This window comes from Phalangium opilio, unplaced genomic scaffold (genome assembly GCF_054372755.1).
Source record: "Phalangium opilio isolate 3A_F unplaced genomic scaffold, DU_Popi_V2 ptg000230l_1, whole genome shotgun sequence".
Lineage (NCBI taxonomy): Eukaryota > Metazoa > Arthropoda > Arachnida > Opiliones > Phalangiidae > Phalangium > Phalangium opilio.
Genome location: NW_028324221.1, coordinates 1,605,197 through 1,622,650, shown reverse-complemented (window position 1 = coordinate 1,622,650; position 17,454 = coordinate 1,605,197). Strand labels below are relative to the sequence as shown.

General features: G+C 42.6%; 59 non-coding genes across 59 annotated transcripts; all 59 read right to left on the bottom strand.

Annotated features, from left to right (window-relative positions):
* Positions 1-232: 232 nt before the first annotated feature.
* Positions 233-304, bottom strand: TRNAE-CUC (transfer RNA glutamic acid (anticodon CUC)). The gene has a single exon. It is a non-coding gene; the product is annotated as a tRNA-Glu (tRNA).
* A 231-nt stretch (positions 305-535) lies between these two features.
* Positions 536-607, bottom strand: TRNAE-UUC (transfer RNA glutamic acid (anticodon UUC)). Its single transcript has one exon. It is a non-coding gene; the product is annotated as a tRNA-Glu (tRNA).
* Positions 608-990: 383 nt separating this feature from the next.
* Positions 991-1,062, bottom strand: TRNAE-UUC (transfer RNA glutamic acid (anticodon UUC)). The gene has a single exon. It is a non-coding gene; the product is annotated as a tRNA-Glu (tRNA).
* Positions 1,063-1,142: 80 nt separating this feature from the next.
* TRNAE-CUC (transfer RNA glutamic acid (anticodon CUC)) lies at positions 1,143-1,214 on the bottom strand. The gene has a single exon. It is a non-coding gene; the product is annotated as a tRNA-Glu (tRNA).
* An 80-nt stretch (positions 1,215-1,294) lies between these two features.
* On the bottom strand, positions 1,295-1,366 carry TRNAE-UUC (transfer RNA glutamic acid (anticodon UUC)). The gene has a single exon. It is a non-coding gene; the product is annotated as a tRNA-Glu (tRNA).
* A 534-nt stretch (positions 1,367-1,900) lies between these two features.
* Positions 1,901-1,972, bottom strand: TRNAA-CGC (transfer RNA alanine (anticodon CGC)). Its single transcript has one exon. It is a non-coding gene; the product is annotated as a tRNA-Ala (tRNA).
* Positions 1,973-2,052: 80 nt separating this feature from the next.
* Positions 2,053-2,124, bottom strand: TRNAE-UUC (transfer RNA glutamic acid (anticodon UUC)). The gene has a single exon. It is a non-coding gene; the product is annotated as a tRNA-Glu (tRNA).
* Positions 2,125-2,658: 534 nt separating this feature from the next.
* On the bottom strand, positions 2,659-2,730 carry TRNAE-CUC (transfer RNA glutamic acid (anticodon CUC)). Its single transcript has one exon. It is a non-coding gene; the product is annotated as a tRNA-Glu (tRNA).
* Positions 2,731-3,111: 381 nt separating this feature from the next.
* TRNAE-UUC (transfer RNA glutamic acid (anticodon UUC)) lies at positions 3,112-3,183 on the bottom strand. Its single transcript has one exon. It is a non-coding gene; the product is annotated as a tRNA-Glu (tRNA).
* An 80-nt stretch (positions 3,184-3,263) lies between these two features.
* TRNAE-CUC (transfer RNA glutamic acid (anticodon CUC)) lies at positions 3,264-3,335 on the bottom strand. Its single transcript has one exon. It is a non-coding gene; the product is annotated as a tRNA-Glu (tRNA).
* A 383-nt stretch (positions 3,336-3,718) lies between these two features.
* TRNAE-CUC (transfer RNA glutamic acid (anticodon CUC)) lies at positions 3,719-3,790 on the bottom strand. The gene has a single exon. It is a non-coding gene; the product is annotated as a tRNA-Glu (tRNA).
* Positions 3,791-4,021: 231 nt separating this feature from the next.
* TRNAE-UUC (transfer RNA glutamic acid (anticodon UUC)) lies at positions 4,022-4,093 on the bottom strand. The gene has a single exon. It is a non-coding gene; the product is annotated as a tRNA-Glu (tRNA).
* A 383-nt stretch (positions 4,094-4,476) lies between these two features.
* On the bottom strand, positions 4,477-4,548 carry TRNAE-UUC (transfer RNA glutamic acid (anticodon UUC)). The gene has a single exon. It is a non-coding gene; the product is annotated as a tRNA-Glu (tRNA).
* Positions 4,549-4,628: 80 nt separating this feature from the next.
* Positions 4,629-4,700, bottom strand: TRNAE-CUC (transfer RNA glutamic acid (anticodon CUC)). The gene has a single exon. It is a non-coding gene; the product is annotated as a tRNA-Glu (tRNA).
* Positions 4,701-4,780: 80 nt separating this feature from the next.
* On the bottom strand, positions 4,781-4,852 carry TRNAE-UUC (transfer RNA glutamic acid (anticodon UUC)). Its single transcript has one exon. It is a non-coding gene; the product is annotated as a tRNA-Glu (tRNA).
* Positions 4,853-5,386: 534 nt separating this feature from the next.
* Positions 5,387-5,458, bottom strand: TRNAE-CUC (transfer RNA glutamic acid (anticodon CUC)). The gene has a single exon. It is a non-coding gene; the product is annotated as a tRNA-Glu (tRNA).
* A 686-nt stretch (positions 5,459-6,144) lies between these two features.
* On the bottom strand, positions 6,145-6,216 carry TRNAE-CUC (transfer RNA glutamic acid (anticodon CUC)). The gene has a single exon. It is a non-coding gene; the product is annotated as a tRNA-Glu (tRNA).
* A 382-nt stretch (positions 6,217-6,598) lies between these two features.
* TRNAE-UUC (transfer RNA glutamic acid (anticodon UUC)) lies at positions 6,599-6,670 on the bottom strand. The gene has a single exon. It is a non-coding gene; the product is annotated as a tRNA-Glu (tRNA).
* A 232-nt stretch (positions 6,671-6,902) lies between these two features.
* On the bottom strand, positions 6,903-6,974 carry TRNAE-UUC (transfer RNA glutamic acid (anticodon UUC)). Its single transcript has one exon. It is a non-coding gene; the product is annotated as a tRNA-Glu (tRNA).
* Positions 6,975-7,054: 80 nt separating this feature from the next.
* On the bottom strand, positions 7,055-7,126 carry TRNAE-CUC (transfer RNA glutamic acid (anticodon CUC)). The gene has a single exon. It is a non-coding gene; the product is annotated as a tRNA-Glu (tRNA).
* Positions 7,127-7,357: 231 nt separating this feature from the next.
* On the bottom strand, positions 7,358-7,429 carry TRNAE-CUC (transfer RNA glutamic acid (anticodon CUC)). Its single transcript has one exon. It is a non-coding gene; the product is annotated as a tRNA-Glu (tRNA).
* Positions 7,430-7,509: 80 nt separating this feature from the next.
* On the bottom strand, positions 7,510-7,581 carry TRNAE-CUC (transfer RNA glutamic acid (anticodon CUC)). The gene has a single exon. It is a non-coding gene; the product is annotated as a tRNA-Glu (tRNA).
* Positions 7,582-7,661: 80 nt separating this feature from the next.
* Positions 7,662-7,733, bottom strand: TRNAE-CUC (transfer RNA glutamic acid (anticodon CUC)). The gene has a single exon. It is a non-coding gene; the product is annotated as a tRNA-Glu (tRNA).
* A 231-nt stretch (positions 7,734-7,964) lies between these two features.
* Positions 7,965-8,036, bottom strand: TRNAE-UUC (transfer RNA glutamic acid (anticodon UUC)). The gene has a single exon. It is a non-coding gene; the product is annotated as a tRNA-Glu (tRNA).
* Positions 8,037-8,115: 79 nt separating this feature from the next.
* TRNAE-CUC (transfer RNA glutamic acid (anticodon CUC)) lies at positions 8,116-8,187 on the bottom strand. Its single transcript has one exon. It is a non-coding gene; the product is annotated as a tRNA-Glu (tRNA).
* A 382-nt stretch (positions 8,188-8,569) lies between these two features.
* On the bottom strand, positions 8,570-8,641 carry TRNAE-UUC (transfer RNA glutamic acid (anticodon UUC)). Its single transcript has one exon. It is a non-coding gene; the product is annotated as a tRNA-Glu (tRNA).
* A 383-nt stretch (positions 8,642-9,024) lies between these two features.
* TRNAE-UUC (transfer RNA glutamic acid (anticodon UUC)) lies at positions 9,025-9,096 on the bottom strand. Its single transcript has one exon. It is a non-coding gene; the product is annotated as a tRNA-Glu (tRNA).
* An 80-nt stretch (positions 9,097-9,176) lies between these two features.
* On the bottom strand, positions 9,177-9,248 carry TRNAE-CUC (transfer RNA glutamic acid (anticodon CUC)). The gene has a single exon. It is a non-coding gene; the product is annotated as a tRNA-Glu (tRNA).
* A 382-nt stretch (positions 9,249-9,630) lies between these two features.
* TRNAE-UUC (transfer RNA glutamic acid (anticodon UUC)) lies at positions 9,631-9,702 on the bottom strand. Its single transcript has one exon. It is a non-coding gene; the product is annotated as a tRNA-Glu (tRNA).
* Positions 9,703-9,934: 232 nt separating this feature from the next.
* TRNAE-UUC (transfer RNA glutamic acid (anticodon UUC)) lies at positions 9,935-10,006 on the bottom strand. Its single transcript has one exon. It is a non-coding gene; the product is annotated as a tRNA-Glu (tRNA).
* Positions 10,007-10,085: 79 nt separating this feature from the next.
* TRNAE-CUC (transfer RNA glutamic acid (anticodon CUC)) lies at positions 10,086-10,157 on the bottom strand. Its single transcript has one exon. It is a non-coding gene; the product is annotated as a tRNA-Glu (tRNA).
* An 80-nt stretch (positions 10,158-10,237) lies between these two features.
* TRNAE-CUC (transfer RNA glutamic acid (anticodon CUC)) lies at positions 10,238-10,309 on the bottom strand. Its single transcript has one exon. It is a non-coding gene; the product is annotated as a tRNA-Glu (tRNA).
* Positions 10,310-10,389: 80 nt separating this feature from the next.
* TRNAE-CUC (transfer RNA glutamic acid (anticodon CUC)) lies at positions 10,390-10,461 on the bottom strand. The gene has a single exon. It is a non-coding gene; the product is annotated as a tRNA-Glu (tRNA).
* Positions 10,462-10,541: 80 nt separating this feature from the next.
* Positions 10,542-10,613, bottom strand: TRNAQ-CUG (transfer RNA glutamine (anticodon CUG)). Its single transcript has one exon. It is a non-coding gene; the product is annotated as a tRNA-Gln (tRNA).
* Positions 10,614-10,843: 230 nt separating this feature from the next.
* TRNAE-UUC (transfer RNA glutamic acid (anticodon UUC)) lies at positions 10,844-10,915 on the bottom strand. Its single transcript has one exon. It is a non-coding gene; the product is annotated as a tRNA-Glu (tRNA).
* A 79-nt stretch (positions 10,916-10,994) lies between these two features.
* Positions 10,995-11,066, bottom strand: TRNAE-CUC (transfer RNA glutamic acid (anticodon CUC)). The gene has a single exon. It is a non-coding gene; the product is annotated as a tRNA-Glu (tRNA).
* Positions 11,067-11,448: 382 nt separating this feature from the next.
* TRNAE-UUC (transfer RNA glutamic acid (anticodon UUC)) lies at positions 11,449-11,520 on the bottom strand. Its single transcript has one exon. It is a non-coding gene; the product is annotated as a tRNA-Glu (tRNA).
* A 383-nt stretch (positions 11,521-11,903) lies between these two features.
* On the bottom strand, positions 11,904-11,975 carry TRNAE-UUC (transfer RNA glutamic acid (anticodon UUC)). The gene has a single exon. It is a non-coding gene; the product is annotated as a tRNA-Glu (tRNA).
* Positions 11,976-12,055: 80 nt separating this feature from the next.
* On the bottom strand, positions 12,056-12,127 carry TRNAE-CUC (transfer RNA glutamic acid (anticodon CUC)). Its single transcript has one exon. It is a non-coding gene; the product is annotated as a tRNA-Glu (tRNA).
* Positions 12,128-12,359: 232 nt separating this feature from the next.
* On the bottom strand, positions 12,360-12,431 carry TRNAE-CUC (transfer RNA glutamic acid (anticodon CUC)). The gene has a single exon. It is a non-coding gene; the product is annotated as a tRNA-Glu (tRNA).
* Positions 12,432-12,813: 382 nt separating this feature from the next.
* Positions 12,814-12,885, bottom strand: TRNAE-UUC (transfer RNA glutamic acid (anticodon UUC)). Its single transcript has one exon. It is a non-coding gene; the product is annotated as a tRNA-Glu (tRNA).
* Positions 12,886-13,117: 232 nt separating this feature from the next.
* TRNAE-UUC (transfer RNA glutamic acid (anticodon UUC)) lies at positions 13,118-13,189 on the bottom strand. The gene has a single exon. It is a non-coding gene; the product is annotated as a tRNA-Glu (tRNA).
* A 79-nt stretch (positions 13,190-13,268) lies between these two features.
* On the bottom strand, positions 13,269-13,340 carry TRNAE-CUC (transfer RNA glutamic acid (anticodon CUC)). The gene has a single exon. It is a non-coding gene; the product is annotated as a tRNA-Glu (tRNA).
* An 80-nt stretch (positions 13,341-13,420) lies between these two features.
* Positions 13,421-13,492, bottom strand: TRNAE-CUC (transfer RNA glutamic acid (anticodon CUC)). The gene has a single exon. It is a non-coding gene; the product is annotated as a tRNA-Glu (tRNA).
* Positions 13,493-13,724: 232 nt separating this feature from the next.
* Positions 13,725-13,796, bottom strand: TRNAE-CUC (transfer RNA glutamic acid (anticodon CUC)). Its single transcript has one exon. It is a non-coding gene; the product is annotated as a tRNA-Glu (tRNA).
* Positions 13,797-13,876: 80 nt separating this feature from the next.
* TRNAQ-CUG (transfer RNA glutamine (anticodon CUG)) lies at positions 13,877-13,948 on the bottom strand. The gene has a single exon. It is a non-coding gene; the product is annotated as a tRNA-Gln (tRNA).
* A 230-nt stretch (positions 13,949-14,178) lies between these two features.
* Positions 14,179-14,250, bottom strand: TRNAE-CUC (transfer RNA glutamic acid (anticodon CUC)). Its single transcript has one exon. It is a non-coding gene; the product is annotated as a tRNA-Glu (tRNA).
* Positions 14,251-14,330: 80 nt separating this feature from the next.
* TRNAE-CUC (transfer RNA glutamic acid (anticodon CUC)) lies at positions 14,331-14,402 on the bottom strand. The gene has a single exon. It is a non-coding gene; the product is annotated as a tRNA-Glu (tRNA).
* Positions 14,403-14,632: 230 nt separating this feature from the next.
* TRNAE-CUC (transfer RNA glutamic acid (anticodon CUC)) lies at positions 14,633-14,704 on the bottom strand. Its single transcript has one exon. It is a non-coding gene; the product is annotated as a tRNA-Glu (tRNA).
* Positions 14,705-14,936: 232 nt separating this feature from the next.
* On the bottom strand, positions 14,937-15,008 carry TRNAE-UUC (transfer RNA glutamic acid (anticodon UUC)). The gene has a single exon. It is a non-coding gene; the product is annotated as a tRNA-Glu (tRNA).
* Positions 15,009-15,087: 79 nt separating this feature from the next.
* On the bottom strand, positions 15,088-15,159 carry TRNAE-CUC (transfer RNA glutamic acid (anticodon CUC)). Its single transcript has one exon. It is a non-coding gene; the product is annotated as a tRNA-Glu (tRNA).
* Positions 15,160-15,391: 232 nt separating this feature from the next.
* On the bottom strand, positions 15,392-15,463 carry TRNAE-CUC (transfer RNA glutamic acid (anticodon CUC)). Its single transcript has one exon. It is a non-coding gene; the product is annotated as a tRNA-Glu (tRNA).
* Positions 15,464-15,543: 80 nt separating this feature from the next.
* Positions 15,544-15,615, bottom strand: TRNAE-CUC (transfer RNA glutamic acid (anticodon CUC)). Its single transcript has one exon. It is a non-coding gene; the product is annotated as a tRNA-Glu (tRNA).
* Positions 15,616-15,845: 230 nt separating this feature from the next.
* TRNAE-CUC (transfer RNA glutamic acid (anticodon CUC)) lies at positions 15,846-15,917 on the bottom strand. The gene has a single exon. It is a non-coding gene; the product is annotated as a tRNA-Glu (tRNA).
* Positions 15,918-15,997: 80 nt separating this feature from the next.
* On the bottom strand, positions 15,998-16,069 carry TRNAE-CUC (transfer RNA glutamic acid (anticodon CUC)). The gene has a single exon. It is a non-coding gene; the product is annotated as a tRNA-Glu (tRNA).
* Positions 16,070-16,453: 384 nt separating this feature from the next.
* Positions 16,454-16,525, bottom strand: TRNAE-CUC (transfer RNA glutamic acid (anticodon CUC)). Its single transcript has one exon. It is a non-coding gene; the product is annotated as a tRNA-Glu (tRNA).
* Positions 16,526-16,757: 232 nt separating this feature from the next.
* TRNAE-CUC (transfer RNA glutamic acid (anticodon CUC)) lies at positions 16,758-16,829 on the bottom strand. The gene has a single exon. It is a non-coding gene; the product is annotated as a tRNA-Glu (tRNA).
* An 80-nt stretch (positions 16,830-16,909) lies between these two features.
* Positions 16,910-16,981, bottom strand: TRNAE-CUC (transfer RNA glutamic acid (anticodon CUC)). The gene has a single exon. It is a non-coding gene; the product is annotated as a tRNA-Glu (tRNA).
* Positions 16,982-17,363: 382 nt separating this feature from the next.
* TRNAE-CUC (transfer RNA glutamic acid (anticodon CUC)) lies at positions 17,364-17,435 on the bottom strand. The gene has a single exon. It is a non-coding gene; the product is annotated as a tRNA-Glu (tRNA).
* Positions 17,436-17,454: the final 19 nt, after the last annotated feature.

Here is a 17,454-nt window from a genome sequence, read left to right as displayed (position 1 = left end):
ACTGGTCTGAGCAAACCCTAGATATTATTCCTATAAATGTGTCTTTAAATTTATTCTTCTAAAACGGTACACGAGCACTCGCTCCGATACCGGGAATCGAACCCGTGCCTTCTGTGTGAGAGCCATATATCCTAGCCACTTTACCATATCGGACTGGTTTGAGCAAACCCTAGATATTATTCCTATAAATGTGTTTTTAAATTTTTCTTCAAAAACGGTACAAAAGCACTCGCTCCGATACCGGGAATCGAACCCGGGCCTTCTGGGTGAGAGCCAGATATCCTAGCCATTAGATCATATCGGACTGGTTTGAGCAAACCCTAGATATTATTCCTATAAATGTGTCTTTAAATTTATTCTTCAAAAACGGTACAAAGCACAGTCTCCGATACCGGGAATCGAACTCGGGCATTCTTGGTGAGAGCCAGATATCCTAGCCACTAGACCATATCGGTCTGGTTTGAGCAAACCCTAGATATTATTCCTATAAATGTGTCTTTAATTTTATTCTTTAAAAGCGGTACAAAAGCACTGTCTCCGATACCGGGAATCGAACCCGGGCCTTCTGGGTGAAAGCCAGATATCCTAGCCATTAGATCATATCGGACTGGTTTTAGCAAACCCTAGATATTATTCCTATAAATGTGTCTTTAAATTTATTCTTCAAAAACGGTACAAAAGCACTCGCTCCGATACCGTGAATCGAACCCGGGCCTTCTGGGTGAGAGCCAGATATCCTAGCCACTAGACCATCTCGGACTTACTTAACCAAGTCTTAATTCTATTCATTAACCTATATCCTTAAGTATATTCTTCAAAACCGGTACAAAAGCACTCGCTCCGATATCGGGAATCGAACCCGGGCCTTCTAGGTGAGAGCCAGATATCCTAGCCACTAGACCATATCGGTCTGGTTTGAGCAAACCCTAGATATTATTCCTATAAATGTGTCTTTAATTTTATTCTTTAAAAGCGGTACAAAAGCACTGTCTCCGATACCGGGAATCGAACCCGGGCCTTCTGGGTGAAAGCCAGATATCCTAGCCATTAGATCATATCGGACTGGTTTGAGCAAACCCTAGATATTATTCCTATAAATGTGTCTTTAAATTTATTCTTCAAAAACGGTACAAAAGCACTCGCTCCGATACCGTGAATCGAACCCGGGCCTTATGGGTGAGAGCCAGATATCCTAGCCACTAGACCATATCGGACTGGTTTGAGCAAACCCTAGATATTATTCCTATAAATGTGTCTTTAATTTTATTCTTTAAAAGCGGTGCAAAAGCACTGTCTCCGATACCGGGAATCGAACCCGGGCCTTCTGGGTGAAGGCCAGATATCCTAGCCATTAGATCATATCGGACTGGTTTGAGCAACCCCTAGAAATTATTCCTATAAATGTGTCTTTAAATTTATTCTTCAAAAACGGTACAAAAGCACTCGCTCCGATACCGGGAATCGAACCCGGGCCTTGTGGGTGAGAGCCAGATATCGTAGACACTAGACCATATCGGACTGGTTTGTGCAAACCCTAGATATTATTCCTATAAATGTGTATTTAAATTTTTTCTTTAAAAGCGGTACAAAGCACAGTCTCCGATAACGGGAATCGAACTCGGGCATTCTGGGTGAGAGCCAGATATCCTAGCCACTAGACCATATCGGACTGGTTTGAGCAAACCCTAGATATTATTCCTATAAATGTGTCTTTAAATTTTTTCTTTAAAAGCGGTACAAAGCACAGTCTCCGATAACGGGAATCGAACTCGGGCATTCTGGGTGAGAGCCAGATATCCTAGCCACTAGACCATATCGGACTGGTTTGAGCAAACCCTAGATATTATTCCTATAAATGTGTCTTTAAATTAATTCTTCAAAAACGGTACAAAAGCACTCGCTCCGATACCGTGAATCGAACCCGGGCCTTCTGGGTGCGAGCCAGATATCCTAGCCACTAGACCATATCGGACTGGTTTGAGCAAACCCTAGATATTATTCCTATAAATGTGTCTTTAATTTTATTCTTTAAAAGCGGTGCAAAAGCACTGTCTCCGATACCGGGAATCGAACCCGGGCCTTCTGGGTGAAGGCCAGATATCCTAGCCATTAGATCATATCGGACTGGTTTGAGCAACCCCTAGAAATTATTCCTATAAATGTGTCTTTAAATTTATTCTTCAAAAACGGTACAAAAGCACTCGCTCCGATACCGGGAATCGAACCCGGGCCTTGTGGGTGAGAGCCAGATATCGTAGACACTAGACCATATCGGACTGGTTTGTGCAAACCCTAGATATTATTCCTATAAATGTGTATTTAAATTTTTTCTTTAAAAGCGGTACAAAGCACAGTCTCCGATAACGGAAATCGAACTCGGGCATTCTGGGTGAGAGCCAGATATCCTAGCCACTAGACCATATCGGACTGGTTTGCGCAAACCCTAGATATTATTCCTATAAATGTGTCTTTAAATTTTTTCTTTAAAAGCGGTACAAAGCACAGTCTCCGATAACGGGAATCGAACTCGGGCATTCTGGGTGAGAGCCAGATATCCTAGCCACTAGACCATATCGGACTGGTTTGAGCAAACCCTAGATATTATTCCTATAAATGTGTCTTTAAATTAATTCTTCAAAAACGGTACAAAAGCACTCGCTCCGATACCGGGAATTGAACCCGGGCCTTCTGGGTGAGAGCCAGATATCCTAGCCATTAGATCATATCGGACTGGTTTGAGCAAACCCTAGATTTATTCCTATAAATGTGTCTTTAAATTTATTCTTCAAAAACGGTACAAAAGCACTCGCTCCGATACCGGGAATCGAACCCGGGCCTTGTGGGTGAGAGCCAGATATCGTAGACACTAGACCATATCGGACTGGTTTGAGCAAACCCTAGATATTATTCCTATAAATGTGTCTTTAATTTTAATCTTTAAAAGCGGTACAAAATCACAGTCTCCGATACCGGGAATCGAACCCGGGCCTTCTGGGTGAAAGCCAGATATCCTAGCCACTAGACCATATTGCACTAGCTTAACCAAATCTTAATTCTAAATATAAACCTATATCCTTAAGTTTATTCTTCAAAACGGTACAAAAGCACTCGCTCCGATACCGGGAATCGAACCCGGGCCTTCTGGGTGAAAGCCAGATATCCTAGCCATTAGATCATATCGGACTGGTTTGAGCAACCCCTAGATATTATTCCTATAAATGTGTCTTTAAATTTATTCTTCAAAAACGGTACAAAAGCACTCGCTCCGATACCGGGAATCGAACCCGGGCCTTCTGGGTGAGAGCCAGATATCCTAGCCACTAGACCATATCGGACTGGTTTGAGCAAACCCTAGATATTATTCCTTTAAATGTGTCTTTAAATTTTTTCTTTAAAAGCGGTACAAAAGCACTCGCTCCGATACCGGGAATCGAACCCGGGCCTTCTAAGTGAAAGCCAGATATCCTAGCCATTAGATCATATCGGACTGGTCTGAGCAAACCCTAGATATTATTCCTATAAATGTGTCTTTAAATTTATTCTTCTAAAACGGTACACGAGCACTCGCTCCGATACCGGGAATCGAACCCGTGCCTTCTGTGTGAGAGCCATATATCCTAGCCACTTTACCATATCGGACTGGTTTGAGCAAACCCTAGATATTATTCCTATAAATGTGTTTTTAAATTTTTCTTCAAAAACGGTACAAAAGCACTCGCTCCGATACCGGGAATCGAACCCGGGCCTTCTGGGTGAGAGCCAGATATCCTAGCCATTAGATCATATCGGACTGGTTTGAGCAAACCCTAGATATTATTCCTATAAATGTGTCTTTAAATTTATTCTTCAAAAACGGTACAAAGCACAGTCTCCGATACCGGGAATCGAACTCGGGCATTCTTGGTGAGAGCCAGATATCCTAGCCACTAGACCATATCGGTCTGGTTTGAGCAAACCCTAGATATTATTCCTATAAATGTGTCTTTAATTTTATTCTTTAAAAGCGGTACAAAAGCACTGTCTCCGATACCGGGAATCGAACCCGGGCCTTCTGGGTGAAAGCCAGATATCCTAGCCATTAGATCATATCGGACTGGTTTGAGCAAACCCTAGATATTATTCCTATAAATGTGTCTTTAAATTTATTCTTCAAAAACGGTACAAAAGCACTCGCTCCGATACCGTGAATCGAACCCGGGCCTTCTGGGTGAGAGCCAGATATCCTAGCCACTAGACCATCTCGGACTTACTTAACCAAGTCTTAATTCTATTCATTAACCTATATCCTTAAGTATATTCTTCAAAACCGGTACAAAAGCACTCGCTCCGATATCGGGAATCGAACCCGGGCCTTCTAGGTGAGAGCCAGATATCCTAGCCACTAGACCATATCGGTCTGGTTTGAGCAAACCCTAGATATTATTCCTATAAATGTGTCTTTAATTTTATTCTTTAAAAGCGGTACAAAAGCACTGTCTCCGATACCGGGAATCGAACCCGGGCCTTCTGGGTGAAAGCCAGATATCCTAGCCATTAGATCATATCGGACTGGTTTGAGCAAACCCTAGATATTATTCCTATAAATGTGTCTTTAAATTTATTCTTCAAAAACGGTACAAAAGCACTCGCTCCGATACCGTGAATCGAACCCGGGCCTTATGGGTGAGAGCCAGATATCCTAGCCACTAGACCATATCGGACTGGTTTGAGCAAACCCTAGATATTATTCCTATAAATGTGTCTTTAATTTTATTCTTTAAAAGCGGTGCAAAAGCACTGTCTCCGATACCGGGAATCGAACCCGGGCCTTCTGGGTGAAGGCCAGATATCCTAGCCATTAGATCATATCGGACTGGTTTGAGCAACCCCTAGAAATTATTCCTATAAATGTGTCTTTAAATTTATTCTTCAAAAACGGTACAAAAGCACTCGCTCCGATACCGGGAATCGAACCCGGGCCTTGTGGGTGAGAGCCAGATATCGTAGACACTAGACCATATCGGACTGGTTTGTGCAAACCCTAGATATTATTCCTATAAATGTGTATTTAAATTTTTTCTTTAAAAGCGGTACAAAGCACAGTCTCCGATAACGGGAATCGAACTCGGGCATTCTGGGTGAGAGCCAGATATCCTAGCCACTAGACCATATCGGACTGGTTTGAGCAAACCCTAGATATTATTCCTATAAATGTGTCTTTAAATTTTTTCTTTAAAAGCGGTACAAAGCACAGTCTCCGATAACGGGAATCGAACTCGGGCATTCTGGGTGAGAGCCAGATATCCTAGCCACTAGACCATATCGGACTGGTTTGAGCAAACCCTAGATATTATTCCTATAAATGTGTCTTTAAATTAATTCTTCAAAAACGGTACAAAAGCACTCGCTCCGATACCGTGAATCGAACCCGGGCCTTCTGGGTGAGAGCCAGATATCCTAGCCACTAGACCATATCGGACTGGTTTGAGCAAACCCTAGATATTATTCCTATAAATGTGTCTTTAATTTTATTCTTTAAAAGCGGTGCAAAAGCACTGTCTCCGATACCGGGAATCGAACCCGGGCCTTCTGGGTGAAGGCCAGATATCCCAGCCATTAGATCATATCGGACTGGTTTGAGCAACCCCTAGAAATTATTCCTATAAATGTGTCTTTAAATTTATTCTTCAAAAACGGTACAAAAGCACTCGCTCCGATACCGGGAATCGAACCCGGGCCTTGTGGGTGAGAGCCAGATATCGTAGACACTAGACCATATCGGACTGGTTTGTGCAAACCCTAGATATTATTCCTATAAATGTGTATTTAAATTTTTTCTTTAAAAGCGGTACAAAGCACAGTCTCCGATAACGGGAATCGAACTCGGGCATTCTGGGTGAGAGCCAGATATCCTAGCCACTAGACCATATCGGACTGGTTTGCGCAAACCCTAGATATTATTCCTATAAATGTGTCTTTAAATTTTTTCTTTAAAAGCGGTACAAAGCACAGTCTCCGATAACGGGAATCGAACTCGGGCATTCTGGGTGAGAGCCAGATATCCTAGCCACTAGACCATATCGGACTGGTTTGAGCAAACCCTAGATATTATTCCTATAAATGTGTCTTTAAATTAATTCTTCAAAAACGGTACAAAAGCACTCGCTCCGATACCGGGAATTGAACCCGGGCCTTCTGGGTGAGAGCCAGATATCCTAGCCATTAGATCATATCGGACTGGTTTGAGCAAACCCTAGATATTATTCCTATAAATGTGTCTTTAAATTTATTCTTCAAAAACGGTACAAAAGCACTCGCTCCGATACCGGGAATCGAACCCGGGCCTTGTGGGTGAGAGCCAGATATCGTAGACACTAGACCATATCGGACTGGTTTGAGCAAACCCTAGATATTATTCCTATAAATGTGTCTTTAATTTTAATCTTTAAAAGCGGTACAAAATCACAGTCTCCGATACCGGGAATCGAACCCGGGCCTTCTGGGTGAAAGCCAGATATCCTAGCCACTAGACCATATTGCACTAGCTTAACCAAATCTTAATTCTAAATATAAACCTATATCCTTAAGTTTATTCTTCAAAACGGTACAAAAGCACTCGCTCCGATACCGGGAATCGAACCCGGGCCTTCTGGGTGAAAGCCAGATATCCTAGCCATTAGATCATATCGGACTGGTTTGAGCAACCCCTAGATATTATTCCTATAAATGTGTCTTTAAATTTATTCTTCAAAAACGGTACAAAAGCACTCGCTCCGATACCGGGAATCGAACCCGGGCCTTGTGGGTGAGAGCCAGATATCGTAGACACTAGACCATATCGGACTGGTTTGAGCAAACCCTAGATATTATTCCTATAAATGGGTCTTTAATTTTAATCTTTAAAAGCGGTACAAAAGCACTGTCTCCGATACCGGGAATCGAACCCGGGCCTTCTGGGTGAAAGCCAGATATCCTAGCCATTAGATCATATCGGACTGGTTTGAACAAACCCTAGATATTATTCCTATAAATGTGTCTTTAAATTTATTCTTCAAAAACGGTACAAAAGCACTCGCTCCGATACCAGGAATCGAACCCGGGCCTTCTGGGTGAGAGCCAGATATCCTAGCCACTAGACCATATCGGACTGGTTTTAGCAAACCCTAGATATAATTCCTATAAATGTTTCTTTAAATTTATTCTTCAAAAACGGTACAAGAGCACTCGCTCCGATACCGGGAATCGAACCCGGGCCTTCTGGGTGAGATCCAGATATCCTAGCCACTTGACCATATCGGACTGGTTTGAGCAAACCCTAGATATTATTCCTATAAATGTGTCTTTAAATTTTTCTTCAAAAACGGTACAAAAGCACTCGCTCCGATACCGGGAATCGAACCCGGGCCTTCTGGGTGAGAGCCAGATATCCTAGCCATTAGATCATATCGGACTGGTTTGAGCAAGCCCTAGATATTATTCCTATAAATGTGTCTTTAAATTTATTCTTCAAAAACGGTACAAAAGCACTCGCTCCGATACCGGGAATCGAACCCGGGCCTTCTGGGTGAGAGCCAGATATCCTAGCCACTAGACCATATCGGACTGGTTTGAGCAAACCCTAGATATTATTCCTATAAATGTGTCTTTAATTTTATTCTTTAAAAGCGGTACAAAAGCACTGTCTCCGACACCGGGAATCGAACCCGGGCCTTCTGGGTGAGAGCCAGATATCGTAGCCACTAGACCATATCGGACTTGCTCAACCAAGTCTTAATTCTATTCATAAACCTATATCATTAATTCTATTCTTCAAAACCGGTACAAAAGCACTCGCGCCTTTACCGGGAATCGAACCCGGGCCGTGTGGGTGAGAGCCCGATATCCTAGACACTAGACCATATCGGACTGGTTTGTGCAAACCCTAGATATTATTCCTATAAATGTGTCTTTAAATTTATTCTTTAAAAGCGGTACAAAAGCACTGTCTCCGATACCGGGAATCGAACCCGGGCCTTCTGGGCGAAAGCCAGATATCCTAGCCATTAGATCATATCGGACTGGTTTGAGCAAACCCTAGATATTATTCCTATAAATGTGTTTTTAAATTTTTCTTCAAAAACGGTACAAAAGCACTCGCTCCGATACCGGGAATCGAACCCGGGCCTTCTGGGTGAGAGCCAGATATCCTAGCCATTAGATCATATCGGACTGGTTTGAGCAAACCCTAGATATTATTCCTATAAATGTGTCTTTAAATTTATTCTTCAAAAACGGTACAAAGCACAGTCTCCGATACCGGGAATCGAACTCGGGCATTCTGGGTGAGAGCCAGATATCCTAGCCACTAGACCATCTCGGACTTACTTAACCAAGTCTTAATTCTATTCATTAACCTATATCCTTAAGTCTATTCTTCAAAACCGGTACAAAAGCACTCGCTCCGATATCGGGAATCGAACCCGGGCCTTCTAGGTGAGAGCCAGATATCCTAGCCACTAGACCATATCGGTCTGGTTTGAGCAAACCCTAGATATTATTCCTATAAATGTGTCTTTAATTTTATTCTTTAAAAGCGGTACAAAAGCACTGTCTCCGATACCGGGAATCGAACCCGGGCCTTCTGGGTGAAAGCCAGATATCCTAGCCATTAGATCATATCGGACTGGTTTGAGCAAACCCTAGATATTATTCCTATAAATGTGTCTTTAAATTTATTCTTCAAAAACGGTACAAAAGCACTCGCTCCGATACCGTGAATCGAACCCGGGCCTTCTGGGTGAGAGCCAGATATCCTAGCCACTAGACCATCTCGGACTTACTTAACCAAGTCTTAATTCTATTCATTAACCTATATCCTTAAGTCTATTCTTCAAAACCGGTACAAAAGCACTCGCTCCGATATCGGGAATCGAACCCGGGCCTTCTAGGTGAGAGCCAGATATCCTAGCCACTAGACCATATCGGTCTGGTTTGAGCAAACCCTAGATATTATTCCTATAAATGTGTCTTTAATTTTATTCTTTAAAAGCGGTACAAAAGCACTGTCTCCGATACCGGGAATCGAACCCGGGCCTTCTGGGTGAAAGCCAGATATCCTAGCCATTAGATCATATCGGACTGGTTTGAGCAAACCCTAGATATTATTCCTATAAATGTGTCTTTAAATTTATTCTTCAAAAACGGTACAAAAGCACTCGCTCCGATACCGGGAATTGAACCCGGGCCTTCTGGGTGAGAGCCAGATATCCTAGCCATTAGATCATATCGGACTGGTTTGAGCGAACCCTAGATATTATTCCTATAAATGTGTCTTTAAATTTATTCTTCAAAAACGGTACAAAAGCACTCGCTCCGATACCGGGAATCGAACCCGGGCCTTGTGGGTGAGAGCCAGATATCGTAGACACTAGACCATATCGGACTGGTTTGAGCAAACCCTAGATATTATTCCTATAAATGTGTCTTTAATTTTAATCTTTAAAAGCGGTACAAAATCACAGTCTCCGATACCGGGAATCGAACCCGGGCCTTCTGGGTGAAAGCCAGATATCCTAGCCACTAGACCATATTGCACTAGCTTAACCAAATCTTAATTCTAAATATAAACCTATATCCTTAAGTTTATTCTTCAAAACGGTACAAAAGCACTCGCTCCGATACCGGGAATCGAACCCGGGCCTTCTGGGTGAAAGCCAGATATCCTAGCCATTAGATCATATCGGACTGGTTTGAGAAACCCCTAGATATTATTCCTATAAATGTGTCTTTAAATTTATTCTTCAAAAACGGTACAAAAGCACTCGCTCCGATACCGGGAATCGAACCCGGGCCTTGTGGGTGAGAGCCAAATATCGTAGACACTAGACCATATCGGACTGGTTTGAGCTAACCCTAGATATTATTCCTATAAATGGGTCTTTAATTTTAATCTTTAAAAGCGGTACAAAAGCACTGTCTCCGATACCGGGAATCGAACCCGGGCCTTCTGGGTGAAAGCCAGATATCCTAGCCATTAGATCATATCGGACTGGTTTGAACAAACCCTAGATATTATTCCTATAAATGTGTCTTTAAATGTTTCTTCAAAAACGGTACAAAAGCACTCGCTCCGATACCGGGAATCGAACCCGGGCCTTCTGGGTGAGAGCCAGATATCCTAGCCATTAGATCATATCGGACTGGTTTGAGCAACCCCTAGATATTATTCCTATAAATGTGTCTTTAAATTTATTCTTCAAAAACGGTACAAAAGCACTCGCTCCGATACCGGGAATCGAACCCGGGCCTTCTGGGTGAGAGCCAGATATCCTAGCCATTAGATCATTTCGGACTGGATTGAGCAAACCCTAGATATTATTCCTATAAATGTGTCTTTAAATTTATTCTTCAAAAACGGTACAAAAGCACTCGCTCCGATACCGGGAATCGAACCCGGGCCTTCTGGGTGAGAGCCAGATATCCTAGCCACTAGACCATATCGGACTGGTTTTTGCAAACCCTAGATATAATTCCTATAAATGTTTCTTTAAATTTATTCTCCAAAAACGGTACAAGAGCACTCGCTCCGGTACCGGGAATCGAACCCGGGCCTTCTGGGTCAGAGCCAGATATCCTAGCCACTTGACCATATCGGACTGGTTTGAGCAAACCCTAGATATTATTCTTATAAATGTGTCTTTAAATTTATTCTTTAATAGCGGTACAAATCACAGTCTCCGATACCGGGAATCGAACCCGGACCTTCTGGGTGAAAGCCAGATATCCTAGCCACTAGACCATATTGCACTAGCTTAACCAAATCTTAATTCTAAATATAAACCTATATCCTTAAGTTTATTCTTCAAAAACGGTACAAAAGCACTCGCTCCGATACCGGGAATCGAACCCGGGCCTTCTGGGCGAAAGCCAGATATCCTAGCCATTAGATCATATCGGACTGGTTTGAGCAAACCCTAGATATTATTCCTATAAATGTGTTTTTAAATTTTTCTTCAAAAACGGTACAAAAGCACTCGCTCCGATACCGGGAATCGAACCCGGGCCTTCTGGGTGAGAGCCAGATATCCTAGCCATTAGATCATATCGGACTGGTTTGAGCAAACCCTAGATATTATTCCTATAAATGTGTCTTTAAATTTATTCTTCAAAAACGGTACAAAGCACAGTCTCCGATACCGGGAATCGAACTCGGGCATTCTGGGTGAGAGCCAGATATCCTAGCCACTAGACCATCTCGGACTTACTTAACCAAGTCTTAATTCTATTCATTAACCTATATCCTTAAGTCTATTCTTCAAAACCGGTACAAAAGCACTCGCTCCGATATCGGGAATCGAACCCGGGCCTTCTAGGTGAGAGCCAGATATCCTAGCCACTAGACCATATCGGTCTGGTTTGAGCAAACCCTAGATATTATTCCTATAAATGTGTCTTTAATTTTATTCTTTAAAAGCGGTACAAAAGCACTGTCTCCGATACCGGGAATCGAACCCGGGCCTTCTGGGTGAAAGCCAGATATCCTAGCCATTAGATCATATCGGACTGGTTTGAGCAAACCCTAGATATTATTCCTATAAATGTGTCTTTAAATTTATTCTTCAAAAACGGTACAAAAGCACTCGCTCCGATACCGTGAATCGAACCCGGGCCTTCTGGGTGAGAGCCAGATATCCTAGCCACTAGACCATCTCGGACTTACTTAACCAAGTCTTAATTCTATTCATTAACCTATATCCTTAAGTCTATTCTTCAAAACCGGTACAAAAGCACTCGCTCCGATATCGGGAATCGAACCCGGGCCTTCTAGGTGAGAGCCAGATATCCTAGCCACTAGACCATATCGGTCTGGTTTGAGCAAACCCTAGATATTATTCCTATAAATGTGTCTTTAATTTTATTCTTTAAAAGCGGTACAAAAGCACTGTCTCCGATACCGGGAATCGAACCCGGGCCTTCTGGGTGAAAGCCAGATATCCTAGCCATTAGATCATATCGGACTGGTTTGAGCAAACCCTAGATATTATTCCTATAAATGTGTCTTTAAATTTATTCTTCAAAAACGGTACAAAAGCACTCGCTCCGATACCGTGAATCGAACCCGGGCCTTCTGGGTGAGAGCCAGATATCCTAGCCACTAGACCATATCGGACTGGTTTGAGCAAACCCTAGATATTATTCCTATAAATGTGTCTTTAATTTTATTCTTTAAAAGCGGTACAAAAGCACTGTCTCCGACACCGGGAATCGAACCCGGGCCTTCAGGGTGAAAGCCAGATATCCTAGCCTTTAGATCATATCGGACTGGTTTGAGCAACCCCTAGATATTATTCCTATAAATGTGTCTTTAAATTAATTCTTCAAAAACGGTACAAAAGCACTCGCTCCGATACCGGGAATTGAACCCGGGCCTTCTGGGTGAGAGCCAGATATCCTAGCCATTAGATCATATCGGACTGGTTTGAGCGAACCCTAGATATTATTCCTATAAATGTGTCTTTAAATTTATTCTTCAAAAACGGTACAAAAGCACTCGCTCCGATACCGGGAATCGAACCCGGGCCTTGTGGGTGAGAGCCAGATATCGTAGACACTAGACCATATCGGACTGGTTTGAGCAAACCCTAGATATTATTCCTATAAATGTGTCTTTAATTTTAATCTTTAAAAGCGGTACAAAATCACAGTCTCCGATACCGGGAATCGAACCCGGGCCTTCTGGGTGAAAGCCAGATATCCTAGCCACTAGACCATATTGCACTAGCTTAACCAAATCTTAATTCTAAATATAAACCTATATCCTTAAGTTTATTCTTCAAAACGGTACAAAAGCACTCGCTCCGATACCGGGAATCGAACCCGGGCCTTCTGGGTGAAAGCCAGATATCCTAGCCATTAGATCATATCGGACTGGTTTGAGAAACCCCTAGATATTATTCCTATAAATGTGTCTTTAAATTTATTCTTCAAAAACGGTACAAAAGCACTCGCTCCGATACCGGGAATCGAACCCGGGCCTTGTGGGTGAGAGCCAGATATCGTAGACACTAGACCATATCGGACTGGTTTGAGCTAACCCTAGATATTATTCCTATAAATGGGTCTTTAATTTTAATCTTTAAAAGCGGTACAAAAGCACTGTCTCCGATACCGGGAATCGAACCCGGGCCTTCTGGGTGAAAGCCAGATATCCTAGCCATTAGATCATATCGGACTGGTTTGAACAAACCCTAGATATTATTCCTATAAATGTGTCTTTAAATGTTTCTTCAAAAACGGTACAAAAGCACTCGCTCCGATACCGGGAATCGAACCCGGGCCTTCTGGGTGAGAGCCAGATATCCTAGCCATTAGATCATATCGGACTGGTTTGAGCAACCCCTAGATATTATTCCTATAAATGTGTCTTTAAATTTATTCTTCAAAAACGGTACAAAAGCACTCGCTCCGATACCGGGAATCGAACCCGGGCCTTCTGGGTGAGAGCCAGATATCCTAGCCATTAGATCATTTCGGACTGGATTGAGCAAACCCTAGATATTATTCCTATAAATGTGTCTTTAAATTTATTCTTCAAAAACGGTACAAAAGCACTCGCTCCGGTACCGGGGATCGAACCCGGGCCTTCTGGGTGAGAGCCAGATAACCTAGCCATTAGATCATTTCGGACTGGTTTGAGCAAACCCTAGATATTATTCCTATAAATGTGTCTTTAAATTTATTCTTCAAAAACGGTACAAAAGCACTCGCTCCGATACCGGGAATCGAACCCGGGCCTTCTGGGTGAGAGCCAGATATCCTAGCCACTAGACCATATCGGACTGGTTTTTGCAAACCCTAGATATAATTCCTATAAATGTTTCTTTAAATTTATTCTCCAAAAACGGTACAAGAGCACTCGCTCCGGTACCGGGAATCGAACCCGGGCCTTCTGGGTCAGAGCCAGATATCCTAGCCACTTGACCATATCGGACTGGTTTGAGCAAACCCTAGATATTATTCTTATAAATGTGTCTTTAAATTTATTCTTTAATAGCGGTACAAATCACAGTCTCCGATACCGGGAATCGAACCCGGACCTTCTGGGTGAAAGCCAGATATCCTAGCCACTAGACCATATTGCACTAGCTTAACCAAATCTTAATTCTAAATATAAACCTATATCCTTAAGTTTATTCTTCAAAAACGGTACAAAAGCACTCGCTCCGATACCGGGAATCGAACCCGGGCCTTCTGGGTGAGAGCCAGATATCCTAGCCACTAGACCATATCGGACTGGTTCGACCAAACCCTAGATATTATTCCTATAAATGTGTCTTTAAATTTATTCTCCAAAAACGGTACAAGAGCACTCGCTCCGGTACCGGGAATCGAACCCGGGCCTTCTGGGTGAGAGCCAGATATCCTAGCCACTTGACCATATCGGACTGGTTTGAGCAAACCCTGGATATTATTCTTATAAATGTGTCTTTAAATTTATTCTTTAAAAGCGGTACAAATCACAGTCTCCGATACCGGGAATCGAACCCGGACCTTCTGGGTGAAAGCCAGATATCCTAGCCACTAGACCATATTGCACTAGCTTACCCAAATCTTAATTCTAAACGTAAACCTATATCCTTAAGTTTATTCTTCAAAAACGGTACAAAAGCACTCGCTTCGATACCGGGAATCGAACCCGGGCCTTCTGGGTGAGAGCCAGATATCCTAGCCACTAGACCATATCGGACTGGTTTTAGCAAACCCTAGATATAATTCCTATAAATGTTTCTTTAAATTTATTCTTCAAAAACGGTACAATAGCACTCGCTTCGATACCGGGAATCGAACCCGGGCCTTCTGGGTGAGAGCCTGATATCCTAGCCACTTGACCATATCGGACTGGCTTGAGCAAACCCTAGATATTATTCTTATAAATGGGTCTTTAAATATATTCTTTATAAGCGGTACAAAAGCACTGTCTCCGATACCGGGAATCGAACCCGGGCCTTCTGGGTGAAAGCCAGATATCCTAGCCATTAGATCATATCGGACTGGTTTGAGCAAACCCTAGATATTATTCCTATAAATGTGTCTTTAAATTTTTCTTCAAAAACGGTACAAAAGCACTCGCTCCGATACCGGGAATCGAACCCGGGCCTTCCGGGTGAGAGCCAGATATCCTAGCCATTAGATCATATCGGACTGGTTTAATCAAACCCTAGATATTATTCCTATAAATGTGTCTTTAAATTTATTGTTCAAAAACGGTACAAAAGCACTCGCTCCGATACCGCGAATCGAACCCGGGCCTTCTGGGTGAAAGCCAGATATCCTAGCCATTAGATCATATCGGACTGGTTTGAGCAACCCCTAGATATTATTCCTATAAATGTGTCTTTAAATTTATTCTTCAAAAACGGTACAAAAGCACTCGCTCCGATACCGGGAATCGAACCCGGGCCTTCTGGTTGAGAGCCAGATATCCTAGCCATTAGATCATTTCGGACTGGTTTAAGCAAACCCTAGATATTATTCCTATAAATGTGTCTTTAAATTTATTCTTCAAAAACGGTACAAAAGCACTCGCTCCGATACCGGGAATCGAACCCGGGCCTTCTGGGTGAGAGCCAGATATCCTAGCCACTAGACCATATCGGACTGGTTTCAGCAAACCCTAGATATTATTCCTATAAATGTGTCTTTAAATTTATTCTTTAAAAGCGGTACAAATCACAGTCTCCGATATCGGGAATCGAACCCGGACCCTCTGGGTGAAAGCCAGATATCCTAGCCATTAGACCATATCGCACTACCTTAACCAAATCTTAATTCTAAATATAAACCTATATCCTTAAGTTTATTCTTCAAAAACGGTACAAAAGCACTCGCTCCGATACCGGGAATCGAACCCGGGCCTTCTGGGTGAGAGCCAGATATCCTAGCCATTAGATCATTTCGGACTGGTTTGAGCAAACCCTAGATATAATTCCTATAAATGTTTCTTTAAATTTATTCTTCAAAAACGGTACAAGAGTACTCGCTCCGATACCGGGAATCGAACCCGGGCCTTCTGGGTGAGAGCCAGATATGCTAGCCACTTGACCATATCGGACTGGTTTGAGTAAACCCTAGATATTATTCCTATAAATGTGTCTTAAATTTTATTCTTTAAAAGCGGTACAAAAGCACTGTCTCCGATACCGGGAATCGCACCCGGGAATTCTGTGTGAAAGCCAGATATCCTAGCCATTAGATCATATCGGACTGGTTTGAGCAAACCCTAGATATTATTCCTTTAAATGTGTCTTTAAATTTATTCTTCAAAAACGGTACAAAAGCACTCGCTCCGGTACCGGGAATCGAACCCGGGCCTTCTGGGTGAGAGCCAGATAACCTAGCCATTAGATCATTTCGGACTGGTTTGAGCAAACCCTAGATATTATTCCTATAAATGTGTCTTTAAATTTATTCTTCAAAAACGGTACAAAAGCACTCGCTCCGATACCGGGAATCGAACCCGGGCCCTCTGGGTGAGAGCCAGATATCCTAGCCACTAGACCATATCGGACTGGTTTGAGTAAACCCTAGATATTATTCCTTTAAATGTGTCTTTAAATTTATTCTTCAAAAACGGTACAAAAGCACTCGCTCCGGTACCGGGAATCGAACCCGGGCCTTCTGGGTGAGAGCCAGATAACCTAGCCATTAGATCATTTCGGACTGGTTTGAGCAAACCCTAGATATTATTCCTATAAATGTGTCTTTAAATTTATTCTTCAAAAACGGTACAAAAGCACTCGCTCCGATACCGGGAATCGAACCCGGGCCTTCTGGGTGAGAGCCAGATATCCTAGCCACTAGACCATATCGGACTGGTTTTTGCAAACCCTAGATATAATTCCTATAAATGTTTCTTTAAATTTATTCTTCAAAAACGGTACAAGAGCACTCGCTCCGATACCGGGAATCGAACCCGGGCCTTCTGGGTGAGAGCCAGATATCCTAGCCACTTGACCATATCGGACTGGTTTGAGCAAACCCTAGATATTATTCTTATAAATGTGTCTTTAAATTTATTCTTTAAAAGCGGTACAAATCACAGTCTCCGATACCGGGAATCGAACCCGGACCTTCTGGGTGAAAGCCAGATATCCTAGCCACTAGACCATATTGCACTAGCTTAACCAAATCTTAATTCTAAACGTAAACCTATATCCTTAAGTTTATTCTTCAAAAACGGTACAAAAGCACTCGCTTCGATACCGGGAATCGAACCCGGGCCTTCTGGGTGAGAGTCAGATAACCTAGCCACTAGACCATATCGGACTGGTTTTAGCAAACCCTAGATATAATTCCTATAAATGTTTCTTTAAATTTATTCTTCAAAAACGGTACAAGAGCACTCGCTCCGATACCGGGAATCGAACCCGGGCCTTCTGGGTGAGAGCCAGATATCCTAGCCACTTGACCATATCGGACTGGTTTGAGCAAACCCTA